The following is a 14,978-nucleotide window of genomic DNA, read 5'->3' on the forward strand; positions in this document are numbered from 1 at the left end:
GAACCGGGTCGCGAGAGTGCAATCGCCTCCGGTCTACCAGACCTCTGGACCGTAAGTGCCTCCTCCGTCCGTCCGCGCTGCCGCCGCTGTCACTCGACTCCATCCGTGGCTGCTGTCCCGGGGTCTCCTTGAAGCTGCACAGAGTGCATAGGCCTCCCGGGGACCCCCTCCCCACTTTGCAAAGTTGGAGCCCACAGCGGGGTGGGGCCAGCCCACTCAGCGCCCGCCCACTGACCACCCCCCAGGTGAGCCGGAGCTTGACCTGCTGGGGGTGTGGTCAGACCTAAGGTGGGACCTGCGCGTGGAAGGTGGGGAGTCTTGAGGGTTCCCCTGCTTTGCCTGCGCTTCCTGACAAAGAGGGCCTGGGCCAGGTGACAGGGGACCAGTCGGGGGGTACAGGAGGTGACCCTAGAAGAGATGGACGTGCCTGTGGCCTGGCTGGGGAGGCGGGCCAGAGCTCCCTCTAGCCCCTCCCCTTCTTGTTTTGGTCCCTGGACATGCCGCCCAGCGCAGAGGCATTGAACATTTTTGGGGGTGAAGACTGCCCTAGGGGATGTCCTGCCCCGGCTCCAAGGGTGGGGAGAAGATCTTAAATAACAGCCCCTGGATCCTGTCAGCTCCCGGGCCTCGGGCAAAGCCCGGTGGCAGCGGTCCCACTCACAGGCTTTGGGAACCGTCCATCTGCATGTTGGGCAGGCCCAGAGCCAGGCTGTGGGAACGGCGGGGAGGGAGGTGTGAGCCGACGTGGAGGGACAGATGGCTGGAAATTCAGCCCTAGACGGGCTTACGTGGAGCAGAAGGCAGCAGGGCTGGTGGCAAGCCACACTCTGAGCCGCCGGCTCTGAACACACAGCCTCAGGCTGTCCCTCCTTCCGGCCCTCCGCAAACTGTGTGTGCTCAGAGGAATGCCAGACCCCCCGACCTCCCCTCCAGGATAACTGTATTCCCCAACATCGGAGCTGAGGCTGGCTGACCTCTGGCCTGTTCTAGAGGCCGGGGAGAAAAATATTTCCTTTGAGAACAGAGATCTTGTGCTTCTGTCTGGGGTGATCTGAGCAACGGTCAGGCCCCCACTTTGACCGGCAGCCAGGATGCCAAATCATTATGTCTAACTGGGCGTGTGTTTCCTCCCTGGACCCAGAAACAGGAGGTTCCCAGGGCGGCCGCCCTCAAAGGACAGGGGTTGGCCAGGGGCAGAGGATGGGCAGCTGTTTTGGGTTCCTGCGTTGCTCTCCCAAGTTGTCACAAGGTTTGAGAAACTTCTTCAGGCTGGGGCCCTGGGGGCATCCTTTCTGGGGCAGGGCACATCCACAGAGAGCTGGCACTGTGATGGACAGGAGGGTCTTGTGTGTCACCCAACCCCCACCTCTGTCCTCTGCTTGGAGACCCCCAGGAGGCAGAGAGTTCTGCTCTGTGCAGCCAACAGCCCGGTCCGTAAAGAGCCGGGCTGCGTGGGGCTGTGTGGCTGAGCCACCCTCGTACGTGCGAGGGACAAGGAGGGGAGGGGTGCTGAGTGCAGGAACAGATGTGGCACTTGGGGCTCCCGAGAGCTAGGCGGACTTGGGTGGGAGGGAATGTCACATTAGGACCAGTTTTCTGGCAGAATCCAGCTCTCTCTCGAGCTGCCTCGATCCGTGTGTGACTGGGGGAGGGGACATTTCTCACAGGCCCACCCAGGGCACCTCCCCCCCAGGCCAGAGAGCTGGCGGATGCGGGGCGGAGGTCCTCCTCTGGGACCTCCTGGGGGTGCCCAGGCCACCTGCCAGCCCTCCCTCTGTCACCAGGTGATCCACGTAACTGAGTTACCACCTCCAGGAAATCTCTCTGATTTGGCTGCACATATTTTCATTTCTGCATGACTGGAAGAAATTAATTTTCCTTCCTACGCAAGGATCTGGAGACGCCGGCAGGCTGGGTCAGTAATCCGCAGGATCCAAGCCCGTGAGGCTGCCCTAGGGGCAGAGGGGGCTGGCTCTGAGCGCTACTGGTTCCTGGGCAGTCAGGGAGGGCCGCTGGCATCCAAGGAGGCATTTCCCTACTACCTGGAAGTGCCCTGGCACTCTCGGCGGCCTCCCTCCTCTGTCCAGTTGTGTTTGGGTTGGCTGATTCCTCCCGGGCCTGCGGGATGGTGGTTGAATTCAGCTCTTCTGAATTTCTTCACCAATCAGTGTGTGTGTGTGTGTGTGTGTGTGTGTGCAGACACGTGTGTGCTCAGAATCCAAAACGGGTGTGCTGGAGAGCTCGCACACAGTAGGTGCTAAATGAGTGCTGTTCTGAGGAGGGAACAGGCGCTTCCATGGGGCAGCTCCATCTTGCCTGTGGCGTGGCTCTCAGGCGCATGGTTCCTCTCCAGCCCCCAGCAGCACAAGTCACCCCGGGGCATTGTCTAGCCAGGCTCTGCGCTTGAACTCACCACCCCGAGTCTGCAGGACAGCCCATGGGGGGACTTTCCCTGTTTCACAGATGCCCAGGGAGGTGCAGGCTGTTGATCCCATGAGAGGAGCCCCGGTGCTCCCTCCAGACAGCAGGCTCCTGGCATCCGTGCCTGTGGGCCTGGCCCCCTGCCTGCCTGTAAGGATTCCTCCCACGCCTGCTGGGCACTGACAAGGGGTTAGTGCCCCAGATGTCAGCACTGTCACCTGGACACAGACTCTGGCACGTGGGCACAGTAACTGACACCTAGGGTACTCCCTGGGGCTAGGGACCACGGGGATCAGGGCCGGGAGGATGAGCACCTTCTGCCTTGTTTGGGTTGCAGAGGCCTGAGGCCAGCCCCCTTCCCTTCCCACCACCCAGTGTAGGAGCTTAGGGGGTTGGTGTCCTTTCAAGGACCTCTCGTCGGCATTGGCCATTGTCTGGCTGTTTCAACAGGGTATCCAGGCATAACAGTCTGTTGGGCAGCTAGTGTCACTTCCCAGACCTGGAGGCGTGGGGGTGGGAGGTGGAGGAGGATCCTGAACTCTGAAACTGGTAAATGCAGGAATGTGGCCACGATCGGACTTACTGGACAGGACTGACCTGGAAGGCGCTTGTCACTCATGGCTGTGTCACTGGACACAGGGTCACCCAGGCAGGGGGCAGAGTCATTGTCACGCAGCCCCAACAACAGCTCCCAGGCTGGCTGCAGGCTTTGCCCCTCATTTGACCTCAGGACAACCCTGAAGGTGGGCACCCTTGCCGTCCCATTCTCCACATGGGAACACTGAGGCCGGGAGAGGCTCACGAGAGGTGGGTGCTGCTCCCATGGCACAGGGGGTGGACAGACCCCTGGAGCTGTCTGCTGTGTTCAGAAGGCAGCCTGGCCCTGTTCCAGGACCACAATGGCAGCAAGAGCTTGGTTTCTGGAAGCAAACTCTGGGCTGGTGTCACCCTTGTAGCCTCAGTGGAAAGACCTAGGCAGAGGCCTGGTGCTCAGGATGGAAACTTGGGACAAGGAAAGTGAGTCGTGGGTTCCCAGTTCTTGCTTCTGAGTTCATAGCACGCACGGGGCACGGGCTGATGGCTGAGTGGGGCCTCCGATGACCTTTGGCAATAAAACAGACGTTGGGACTTCTGCTCGCTGTAACCGGGGACGCGCCGGGGGCCAGATGTCGGCAGGAAGGAAAGCAAAGATGCATTTGGCTGTGATAAGAAAGCCGCCTCCTGGGGCCGGGGCGTCCGCAGCCCTGATCGACTGTCCACCCACAGGCGCCCAGCCACCGCTGTCCATCCCACTCCCTGTCCACGGATGCGCCTAGCCTCCCCAGGGCCTGGGTTCTCAGACCCCCCACTGCCCCTGAGGCTGGAGCATGGTGGACGTGGCGGGAGGAGGTTTGGGAGGATGTCCGGCCCTGGGTGCCTTCTGTTTACTTGGGCAGAGAAAAGTCCACAGCGGGGGTAGGGCAGGAGTCACAGCTGCCGGGGCAGGGCTGTGGAGCTCCCTATGCACCTGAAGGCCCCAGGCCATGCGTGGGGCCCACAGGAAGTGTTCACCTGGTGGTCCCGACCCGGGAGGACCCAGAAAATCCAGAGTGAAGCCAGGGAGGAAAGGAGAGGCTTCCGGCTGCAGTGGCCCCTCTGACAGGCGGGCGGGGAGCATATTGAGAGGCTGGAGAAGTGGGGGTGTTCAGGACCAGAGGAGGCTGTAGCTCGCATGCAGTTTGGGGAGCTTCTGCCCTGTGTATCCAGGCTGTGGGCAGGGGGAGGGGGAGGGACACCACCTGGCTTCTATGAGCTACTGGGATTTGAAGCCTGATTCCCCTCCTGGTGGTGGCTGTGTGACCCTCAGCACACCACTCACCCTCTCTGAATCTATTTCGATGCTAAACACAGTCTCACTGGCTCCTCCCTCTTGGGGTTGTGAGGAGGGTGGATGGTCCTGTGTATCTGACTGACGGGTGGCTCTAGATGTGGTTGTCACAGGCCTTCTCTGGGGAACACTCAGTGCATCCTGGGTTTCACTGATGGGTGTGAGTGTCGGGCAGCTCCATGTCACACCCTGTTGCTCTGATTCCAGCCTACCCCCGTGTCCTCCTGCCCCAGGTCCAGAGAGACAGGCTGTGTCCTCAGTGGAGCCCAGACCCCTGTGCCTGCTGACCCCATCCCCATGCTGGGGACACAGCTCAGAGCACAGGACCTGAGTGTCCCCAGGGACCATGCTCCACTCCGCCCCTCCCAGTGGGAAACCGCATCCCGCGGCTACTTGGTGGCAGAGGTGGGATTCTGACTCGGGAATCTCTGTCTTCTCCCTATACCTGAGTCCCCAGGTGGCTGTTGTGACTTCTTCTGGGGGCCTTGGGCTTCCCCAGCCTCACCCAGCCCTGCCAGACTCGTGAGCGGAGTGAACCAGGGGCTTTCCTCCCCACCTCCCTGCCTCTGAGGAGTCAGAGTGGGCTGGAGGGCAGCATTCCGCATCCAAGCTGGCTGTGTGCAGGGTGGTGGGAAGGGCAGCGGTTCGTGTGCTGACACTTGCATGCCTGGCTGTGCAAGAGAGGCCCTTCTGCCGCGTGGAGAACATCGGAGGAGAGCGAAGGGCATGCGGTCCCTTTCACTCCCACGAAGAGCACTGCCTTACCCCACCAGGCGCCTGTCTCCAGGCAGGGGACAGGACGACACTGCCCTGCAGTGACCCCGTCTGCCACGCCCCTGGGAGCCCGAACTGGACCGGGCAGCCCTGCAGGTATTACTCTTACCCACGGCAGATCCCCACTTGTGAAGGCTCAGGTTGGGGGTCTGAGACCCTCTCCATATGGCCCACTGACCGCTGGTCTTGTCCCCCCATGTGGTCTTTGCCCAGATAGCTCCCTGGAGTCCAACTGTGTGTAGACAGGGAGTCGCCGTGCTCTGAGACAGACTCTTTACACACGGTGTCATCTTGAACCGTTCAGAGGCTTTCAACAGTTTGCAGCTTGTTTGCTTGGCTTGTGATCCGAGTAGCTATTACTGGGTGGGACTTGCCATGTGCACCCTGGGACCCCCAAGACTGTGACCACAGGAGATGCTCTGAAGGGCAGCTTCTCCCGGGATGCATCAGCCTACATGGCCTGGTGAGCCGTGCCCATGTAGAGCAGACATGTGCCACTTAGGGTTGTGGCCACGTGGAGAAAAAGGAGAAAAGAAGGAAACCCACATGATTCTAGTGATATGTGTTATTTAACCTGGTGTCTCCAAAATGTTGTTATCTCAGCATGTAGTTGATTTTTTTTTAAGTATTGAGATCTTTTTAAAAAACTCTTTGAAATTCCACATGTGTTTACATTTGCTTTGAGTCTAAGTTCCGAACAGTCTTGTTGGTTAGCTGGTGACTACTGTGTCAGACAGAGCAGGGTGAGGACACAGGGAGTTCCCCAATGGCGGCTCTGCTGAGGGGCGCCGTGGTGGCCCTGGTGGTGCAGGCGTGCGGCTCTGAGACGTGTAGTTGGGGACGACTGTGTAGAGGTGACCAACCACAAAGAGGAGGGGCCGGGACCAAACCGGAGGACTGTGGGGCTGATGGACCTGGACAGGACTCTGGCCTTCGTCCCTGGAGTCTCCAGGGCCCAGGGAAGGCCCCTAAGTGGAGCTGAGTGGTGGGAGCTGATCAGGTTTGCATTTTGAGAAGATGGTTCTGGGGGACAGGTGAAGGGGGACAGGGCCAGGAAGGCGACATCCAGACACAGGTAGCTCGGAGGGCAAGGCCATGTCTAGGAGAAGCAGGCGCCCCCAGCTCTGCAGACTGAGCCTGAGCCCCCAGGACAGGTGGAGAAGCCCCCCACTGTGTCCAAAGGTCTGGGTGTTGGTAGAATGGTCTGAAGCAAGGGCGCTTAATCATGAAAAGCTGTTCTTCCCAGTGCCCTGCCTTTCCCTCTGCTTGGTGGCAGAGAGGGGGCAGGGCAACTGCAGGGAGGTCCCTGGGAGGAGGGGAGCAGCTCACTCCAGGGACCACAGTGGATATCACCTTCTATGGGAGCCCTGTGTGTGAGTGTGCACGTGAGGGGGTGTACACGGGGCAGGTAAGTATGTGTGCAAGGCTGTGAAAACCAGGCAGAAGGAGGATGTGTGATCTCCCTGACTGTCCCTAGGGCAGCTGCCCAGGACACTCATAGAGGAGCCATGTGACCCGTCTAGATGTCTACACTCTGACGGCTGCAGCAGTGCCTGTTGTACCAGATCCCACCTACGCGTCCCAGCCCAGCTTCACGGTGACCCTGTGAGCACTTGTGAAGGGTGACCCAGCTCACGCATACATAGACAAAGACTATCCCTGAATGCCTGTCACTACACACAGACAAGGACTGTCCCTGGTCACCTGTCTCTACACACAGACAAGGACTGTCCCTGGTCACTTGTCACTACACACAGACAAGGACTGTCCCTGGTCACCTGTCTCTACACACAGACAAGGACTGTCCCTGGTCACCTGTCTCTACACACAAACAAGGACTGTCCCTGGCCACCTGTCTCTACACACAGACAAGGACTGTCCCTGATCACCTGTCACTACACACAGACAAGGACTGTCCCTGGTCACCTGTCACTACACACGGACAAGGACTGTCCCCGATCACCTGCCACTACACACAGACAAGGACTGTCCCAGCCACCTGTCACTACACACAGATGAGGACTGTCCCTGGCCACCTGTCTCTACACACAGACAAGGACTGTCCCTGGCCACCTGTCTCTACACACAGACAAGGACTGTCCCTGGCCACCTGTCTCTACACACAGACAAGGACTGTCCCTGGCCACCTGTCTCTACACACAGACAAGGACTGTCCCTGGCCACCTGTCTCTACACACAGACAAGGACTGTCCCTGGCCACCTGTCTCTACACACAGACAAGGACTGTCCCTGGCCACCTGTCTCTACACACAGACAAGGACTGTCCCTGGCCACCTGTCTCTACACACAGACAAGGACTGTCCCTGGCCACCTGTCTCTACACACAGACAAGGACTGTCCCTGGCCACCTGTCACTACACACAGACAAGGACTATCCCTGGTCACCTGTCTCTGCACACAGACGAGGACTGTTCCTGGCCACCTGTCTCTGCACACAGACAAGGACTGTTCCTGGTCACCTGTCTCTGCACACAGATGAGGACTGTCCCTGGCCACCTGTCACTACACACAGACAAGGACTTCCCCTGGCCACCTGTTACTATACACAGACAAGGTTGTCCCAGGGCACTTGTCACCACCACCTGCATGGACTGTCCCAGAACACTTGTCAACACCATCTGCACAACTATCCCAGGAAGCCTGTCACTGCACACAGATAAGGACTGTCCCAGGACACTTGTCACCATCTGCATGGATTGTCCCAGGATGCCTGTCACTACCATCTATAAGGACTTTCCCAGGATGCCTGTAACTTCACACCTGTGTGGCTTTGTCATAGGAGAGCCTCATTTGGGTGTCAGGCACCCAGGTGGAATCTCGGCCCACAGGCTCACCCCCAGCTGCAGTACATTGTGTGGTTTCTTGGAGCCTCGGTTTCCTCTCTGTTAATGTGAAAACTCCTTTTTGAAATCTCCACAATCGTAATCATTCAATCCCTGGTAAGGTACCAGCACAGCTCCTGGCCCTGCTGATCAGCATGGTCCTGGGGGCTTCAGAGTGGAGGGGACAGGTCGGGGTGGTCATGAGGTCCTGGGCCTGACCCTGCGTTCAGGAGGCTTTTCTCTGAGTCTAAAAGTGGCTGAGGTCCCTTCATTGCCGCCCAGACCTCTTTCTGGCTAATAATCCTCACATTACACAGAACATCATCCCAGTTAGACTCCTGGTTCAGGAGGTTATTAGGGGAGACCATCTTAAGGTTCCTCTTGGCCTCTGAAGGGTGCACATCTGGATGTGGGGCATGCCTTGGAAGGTAGCGGGTCACCAACCGGTAGGGCTTGTCCTCACCATCTTCCTTCCTGGGCCTGCCAGCCCAGCTGGATTGGGGTCAGCAAGGGAGAAGCTGTCCTGCCCGCTTGTCGGGTGGGGCCCCCAGGTGAACAGATCACCACGCCTGGGAAGACGGGCAGGACCCTTGTAGTTAGCGCTGCCGCAGGCTGGTCCCATGTTTCTGAGGTCCGTCCATGTTGTCACATGTGTCACTGCTCTCCTTCTTTTTAATGACTGAGATTCAGTGACTCAGATCTGCACATTTTGTGTGTCCATCATCAGTCAATGGACGCTGGGCCACTTCACCTTTGGTGAGAGTGGATGATCTGGAGTGAACCTTCCCAAGCACCTTCTTGGGTGGGTGTGTGTTTTCAGTTCTCTTGGGGTCACTCCTGGGACAGCATCTGCTGTGCTGAGCGGTCATCAGTTTAGGTCACTGTCCTCCGGGTTTCAAGGAATGAATTCACATGAAAAGCCTCCTGCCCTGGTCACCTGGCTTCCCTGCATCACGTCCCTGGGTCAGCTCACCCCTTCCACAGGTGACCACACCCTGGCCTGGAGGTGGGGGTGGGGAGCATGCAGTTGTCCAAGTCACTGGCTGGCAGGACGCCCTGCCAGGAGCCTGAGGGTGGTTGGGACAGCAGGGCTCGTCTGCCTACAAGCTGTCCTTGTGTTTGGTTCTACAAACACTTACTGAATCTCCCTGGCACCCGCGTCCCAGGTCCTTGGCATGAACAAGATTCTGCACCTGTTCTCTGGTTTCATTCTCCCCAACCCCCAAACTCAGAGGAAGTAGTTTGGGGCCACCATGTGTCAACCAGAGAGGCCCCCTCCAGGGACAGAGGCAGATTGCCAGTGACTTCAAGACCACATAGCCCTCCCCCTAAATGTTCATCCTGACCCACCTGCCTTGCTGCGTCCCCAGCACCCCAGGGACTGGAGGGTCCCTCTGCCTGTGTGTCCCGCCCCACATCCACATGGCTCCCACCATACTGCTCCAACCCACCTAGAAGTCCCCTCTGCTCTGAGTGCCCCCCATCCCCACCCCCACCCGTGTCCCCACAGCCCTCAGCGCCCCCTCTTCTTTGCACATTACCACATTTCCTCCCCAGAAGGTCAGCTCTGTGAGGGCAAGACTGCTGTCTGTTGGCCCTGCTGCCTCAGAGCCCAGGCAGGCACCTGACACACAGGAGGCCCGGGGCGGGCAGGAACGTGTGTCACCTGTGAGCGCCCCATCTCCAGGCAGTGATGCCAGGGTCACGGCTGCAGGGACGCCCTCGCTGGGTGCTGGGAGAGTGCTGTTTGAACAGCAGGGCCCGCCTGCCTGCAAGCTGTCGCTGTATTTGGTTCCACAAACAGCTATCTCATCTGCTCTCCAGCCCTGGAGTCGGGTCGTGCATCCTGCCTTCGTAGGGGACATGGAGGGATGGGCAGCCAGGATCCTGCCTATGTGAGGGCATGTAGGGAGGCAGCCAGGGTTGTGCCCTCATGGGAGCACAGAGGAGGTGGCCAGGGTTCTGCAGGGCCATTCGCTGAAACCTGACCCCACTCACTCGCAAACAAAAGCTCCTTGAGGGCCCACTCCATGGGCAGCTCGGAGACAGGAGAGGGCACAGCCCTGACTGCGGTGGCCAGGACACCCCACACTCCACGGCACAGACCACCAGGTGCCGGCTCTCAGATTCTGCCCCTCCATCTGGCTGCCCAGGACTGGGAACTCCTCGTGCATGAGGAGCCCGTGTGGTGGGGCCGGAGCCCCGGTCCTGCAGGAAGAATTATGGAAGGCTTCAGGGTGGAGGGGTCAGGACAGGCCCCTGGGAAAGGAGACCCCACAGAACTGGTCTGGGGCAGAGGAGGGGAGGGCAGTGGAGGTCACCCTGGGTCACCTTTGCTTCAGTCTCCCAAGTTGAGACGTTTCTCCCACCCCCATGGAGCCGCTAAGAAATTAGGTGTTTCCTTCCCAGCATGCCAGGGAAACCGAGGCTTTGGGGTCACCGCTGAGCCTGGATGGAACCAGGTTGGCACCTGGTGGTGTGCCCATCCCCCATCAGCTGACACAGCTGCTGTCCCCCTGGGCATCCCGGCTGTCACTTCACGGGGGGGCCAGGGGACCAGGTAGGGAGGTCCCTGGAGAAGGATAGGTGGACCTGCCCCTCCCCCAGCCTGTCTGGACACAGGCCAGAATTCGAATACCCAGGCGCTGGTGAGGGTATGTGAAATAATCATTTTCCATTTTTCTGCACATCAGAAGACCATGTAGCTCTCGATGTATGGCAGAAATTCGGTTCCTCGCTCTTCCTCTGAGCTCCCTGCTGGTGGGGGTGGGGTGGGACTGATGGAAGCCACACGACCCTCAGCTGCACAGGGCCTGGGGGACCTGCATTCTGACTCCAGAGGCACTGGCCACGCCCCCACACCACTCACATCTGCCCATGGGTGCCCCTCCCAGGATGACCCTCCTTTCCAACTGTTGTTTCCTTCCCGGATGAAGCCCAGGAGGCTGACCCCAGGGTAGGAGTCACTGCTGCCTGGCACAGTGCATGCCCAGCGGCTGTGAGGCACCAGCTCAGAGCTGGGTGACACTTAGATGAGATAAACTGTTGATGAGAACGTAGTTGGTTTAGGCACTTGTTCCTTTGACAGATAGCGACTGAGGGCCTGCCATGTGTCGGCCGCTATTCCGGAATCCAGCAGATGGACCCGCCCTCGTGTGGCTGCTACTCTGTTTGGGGAGAGATGGACAATAAACGAAGGAAACAAGGAATGGACAGGGCCTGGGTCTGGGAGGTGGGGCCTGTCCTTGCCAGATGCAGCTTTTCTGAGTAGGTGACATTGAGCTGAGGCCTGGAAGGGAGGCAGCCAGGGGGCCACCAGGGCACAGCCCTCTAGCATAGGGGACAGCCAGTGCAAAGGCCCTGGGGCAGGAGCACGCCTGGCACATTTGTGGGCCAGCAAGGCGGCCTTGCAGGTGGAGAGGAGAAGCACAAGGGAGGAGGGCAAGGGGATGGAGGATGGCCTGGGAGCTGCCTGTGGGCATTGAGGGCTTCAGCTGGTGGAGGTGGTGGCATAAATACTAAGGCATGAAAACGTCATGCATTTCCTGTGCACCGGGGGTTTGCACTGAAGACTCGTAGAGCTGATCCAGCAGGCATCCTGGCTTCCCCTGGGGGTCTGCCTGATGTCTCCTCACGACTGCACGGCAGTGGCCAGTTTGTCCCTGGGGGAGATCTCTGCCCGGAGCTGTGCCTTTGTGGCCAGCAGCCAAAGCCTTTGTGTGGGAGCCCAGGGTGAGGGCCCCAAACCCTGTCCTGCCGTTCTGCCGGCTATTATGTGGTTCCACCACTGGTGGGCTTGGCGCTCACTCCATCCTCCTGATTGAGCTGACCGCCGGCGCTCCAGCTCCATCTGTCCCGAGGCCTCGGGGGTCCCTCATGTGGGAGGAGAGGAAGGAGAGTCGCTTATTCCCTGAACCCTGTGCTGCCTGGAGAGGGTCAGAAAATGGACATTTCAGAGACTAGGAGGCCCCATGGGCATCCTGAGGGGTTTGGCAACCAAGGGGGTGGAGCTGGAATAGCCCACAACTGAGCCTGGTTGCCGCTCGGGTCAAGCCTGCTGGCTCCCTGGAAGCTTTCTGTGCTGGAGAGTTGCAAGTCTGAACTGCCTGAGCTCACACACCTGCACCGCCGTGGGGTATCCCTGGTCAAAGAGGAGCAAGAGAGTCCCGCACACCCTTCCCCACTACTAGGCACGCAGAGGCCGCCCACAGCCTGTGGGTGTGGTTGGGGTGAGGCCTCTGGACACGGAGAGATTTTCCATCCAAGGCACCAGGACCTCCTTAGTCGTTCTGTTTTACAATAAATGTCCCTGTGAAAATGTTCACACTGACCAGACAGAAGGTGTCATGTGACTTTGGGCACTCCCCGCGGCCTCTGAAGCCACCATGGTCTCCCCATTTCTATGCCTTGGGAAGATTCCCCCCAGGGGAACACGGGAGATGAGGTGCAGCCCTGGATGAAGTGCTGTGGACTCCACGTGTGCCCCAGGGCTCAGGACAGGCCTGACGGAGCCTCCCTGGGTCAGAAGGGAAACCCCAGGGGCCAGCAGTGGCCTCAGTTTTCCCTGCTGTCAAATGGGGAGATGGCCTTGGAGCTTTCTCAGAGACAAGAGGGGAGACTCCAGGCACAGCAGGAGGATGCCACGCCCCTCTGCCGAAAACCCCCAAGGCTGTTTTGACTCAGCAGGGCCCCACCCCCAGATCTCCTTGGGGTTCTGGGAGACCATGTGGTGGAATGAGTCAAAACATCCAGAAGGTTCCGCCGGGGAGGGAGGCATGGAGCCGGCTTCCCGCTCGCCTCCCCCAGAGCAGCTGCCACCGCGGCTGCACCAGCGCCGGCCCATCTGCCTGCCTTGGGCCGTCCAAGGCGGGGAGGAGGGGCTGGAAACAGACCCTCTGTCCACCAGGGACACAGCCTGTTCTCCGGGTCAGGGCTGAGGGCTGGCGGGTGAGGCTGCCGCTGTGTGATTCCACTGCTGTGTGACCCCGGGCTGGCTCCCGCTCTCTCTGTGCCCCTCAGAAGTGGCACAGTGATTCCCCCTTGGGGCTGGTGTTGCATGTGGACACTCTGAACCTTGGACTTGATTGACCAGTGAGCTGGCTGGTGGTTTCTGGTTTCTGCGGGACAGCCCCTTGTTATAACTGCCGCACATGGCCTTTGTCACCTCTGAGGGGGTGGGTCTTCCATTCGCACAGAGAGGAGGTCACTAAGGTTTAAACTCTGAAGTGCAGCCCTCCCTGGGAAGATACAGCCTCTGAGGTGCAGAGTCCCTGCCCTTGACTCTGGTCATCGTGTGCCCTTGCCACAGACCTCGGTTGGGGGCTGTACCCGAGGATTCCTGTGGCCCTTTTCCTGTGGCCACCACCGTTCTGAACTCCTGACCGGTGAGTCTGGGCTCCTCCCCACAGCTTGGCGGGCCCTCTCAACCACACAGGGGCTGCCAAGGAGCCCTGGAGCTGGCTTTGCTCCTGGCTGCTCCTCAGTGAGCCCCAGGTGTGGAGACGTGGTCAGGTGGGCCAGCACGCGGCTCCCCACACCAGACCCAGCTGCCCAGCAAGCTGCAGGAGCTACTATTAGACATGTCTTATGGCTGAAAGTGGCTAAAAGGCCCCAAAGAGAATGGCCCAGTATCTGGATGACTGATGGATGTTGAAAGGGACCCCCACCGGGCAAGGCTGAGGTGCAGGCTCCCCAACAGCCTGCAGGGCAGGCCCTGACCCACGCTGGCCTCGGCCTCTAGCAGCTCAGGAGACTGCCCAGCTACATGCTGGTGTTCAGCCTGGTGGCTTGCCTGGAAGGAGAGGCAGGAGGGGAGCGGTGGGCAGAGAGGCTGGCAGGAAAGCCCCAGTATGCTCATGCCAGTGCTGCGAGGCAGGGTGAGCGTCCCCCGTCTTCCAGGGGAAAATGCTGAGACCAAGCCAAGTGGAGGCACTTGCTCACAGCCTATGGCCAGAAACTGGACAATGCCCAACTCAAACCTGGAGGCTATGCCTGCCCCTGGTCGCTTGTCTGGGAGACTGGAAATCTGGAGGGAGTGGGTTGGGTCCAGGCAGCAGGGTGAATTCAGGCCAGACCTGTGCATGTCTGCACGATGGGGTCAGACTCACAGCCCTGCCCTTTCCAGCCATGCGCCCCGCAGTTACTGAACCTGTGAGTTGTTCCACCTGTAACATGGGTGTAATAACATGTTTTACATTTCACTGTTACTATTAAATAACAGAAAAGCCTCATGGGGCCGTTGGAAGGATTAAATGGGCTAATAAACTGTGGATCACTTGGTACTTGCTGTTCCCCAGCCCTGCTCCAAGGTTGGGACAGGATTCCGGGTGGGGACTGTGAGCTGGGACCTGGCCTGGAAGGGGTTGGCCCCTGGACTCTGGCCTGTCCATCTGTGGACTGTTGACCCATGTCTCAGTGAAGGCTGGTGCAGGCAGCCCCCTGAGCAGGTGCCCACAGGCAGTAGGAGAGGCAGACTGTTCTCTGTTCTGGAGCACTGTTTGTGAAAGTGGACTGGATCCTGGTACCTCCCTATTACTCCATATGTGATGCGACTGGCAGACATGGCGAGTCAATCTGCACACTCCAATGGCTGTGGCAGACATCACCAATCAATGTCAGGCACACCTTTCCCTTTGAGCCCACCTCAGGCAGTGGCATCATTCTCACAGAGATGCTCTGCTGCCTACCTCTGATGGGCCAAGTGGAAACCCACCAACCACACCAGCTGGGCAACTGTGAGGGCCAGCCAGCTCTGACCACCTCTGCTTCTGTAAGCCGTGTAACCTGGGAGGGGGTGGGGAGAGCATCTGTGGGAGGTGGGGGAGGGGGCACCCCAGGGCCCAGCAGCTCCAGCCCCTGGAGACAGCATGACTCCTAGCTTGGCCTTGGTGATGTTGACAGTGCAGTAAACGCATCCTGGAAGTAGGGCTCCTGCTGGGTTCAAGTCCAGCCCCTCACGAAGGCTGGTGCAACCATGTAACACCTCAGAGGGTCCTCTCCCAAGCCAACCCCATCTATAGGAATAATGACACCTCCTCTGTGAGCACCCCTGGATAAGGTTCACTCGGAGACTT

General features: G+C 59.3%; 1 protein-coding gene across 6 annotated transcripts in view; it reads left to right on the top strand.

Moving 5' to 3' along the window:
* Positions 1 to 14,978, top strand: part of CBFA2T3 (core-binding factor, runt domain, alpha subunit 2; translocated to, 3) — a 79,424-nt gene that overhangs the window by 26,517 nt on the left and 37,929 nt on the right. Inside the window, exon 1 of one of the 6 annotated variants that reach the window (XM_010843953.1) lies at positions 7 to 51. The exons of 4 other annotated variants lie outside the window; for them this stretch is intronic. The gene's annotated coding sequence lies outside the window, so the exon portion shown is untranslated. One more of the 6 variants, XM_010843954.1, reaches the window with a different exon arrangement.

This window comes from Bison bison, unplaced genomic scaffold (assembly GCF_000754665.1).
Source record: "Bison bison bison isolate TAMUID 2011002044 unplaced genomic scaffold, Bison_UMD1.0 scf7180017864192, whole genome shotgun sequence".
Lineage (NCBI taxonomy): Eukaryota > Metazoa > Chordata > Mammalia > Artiodactyla > Bovidae > Bison > Bison bison.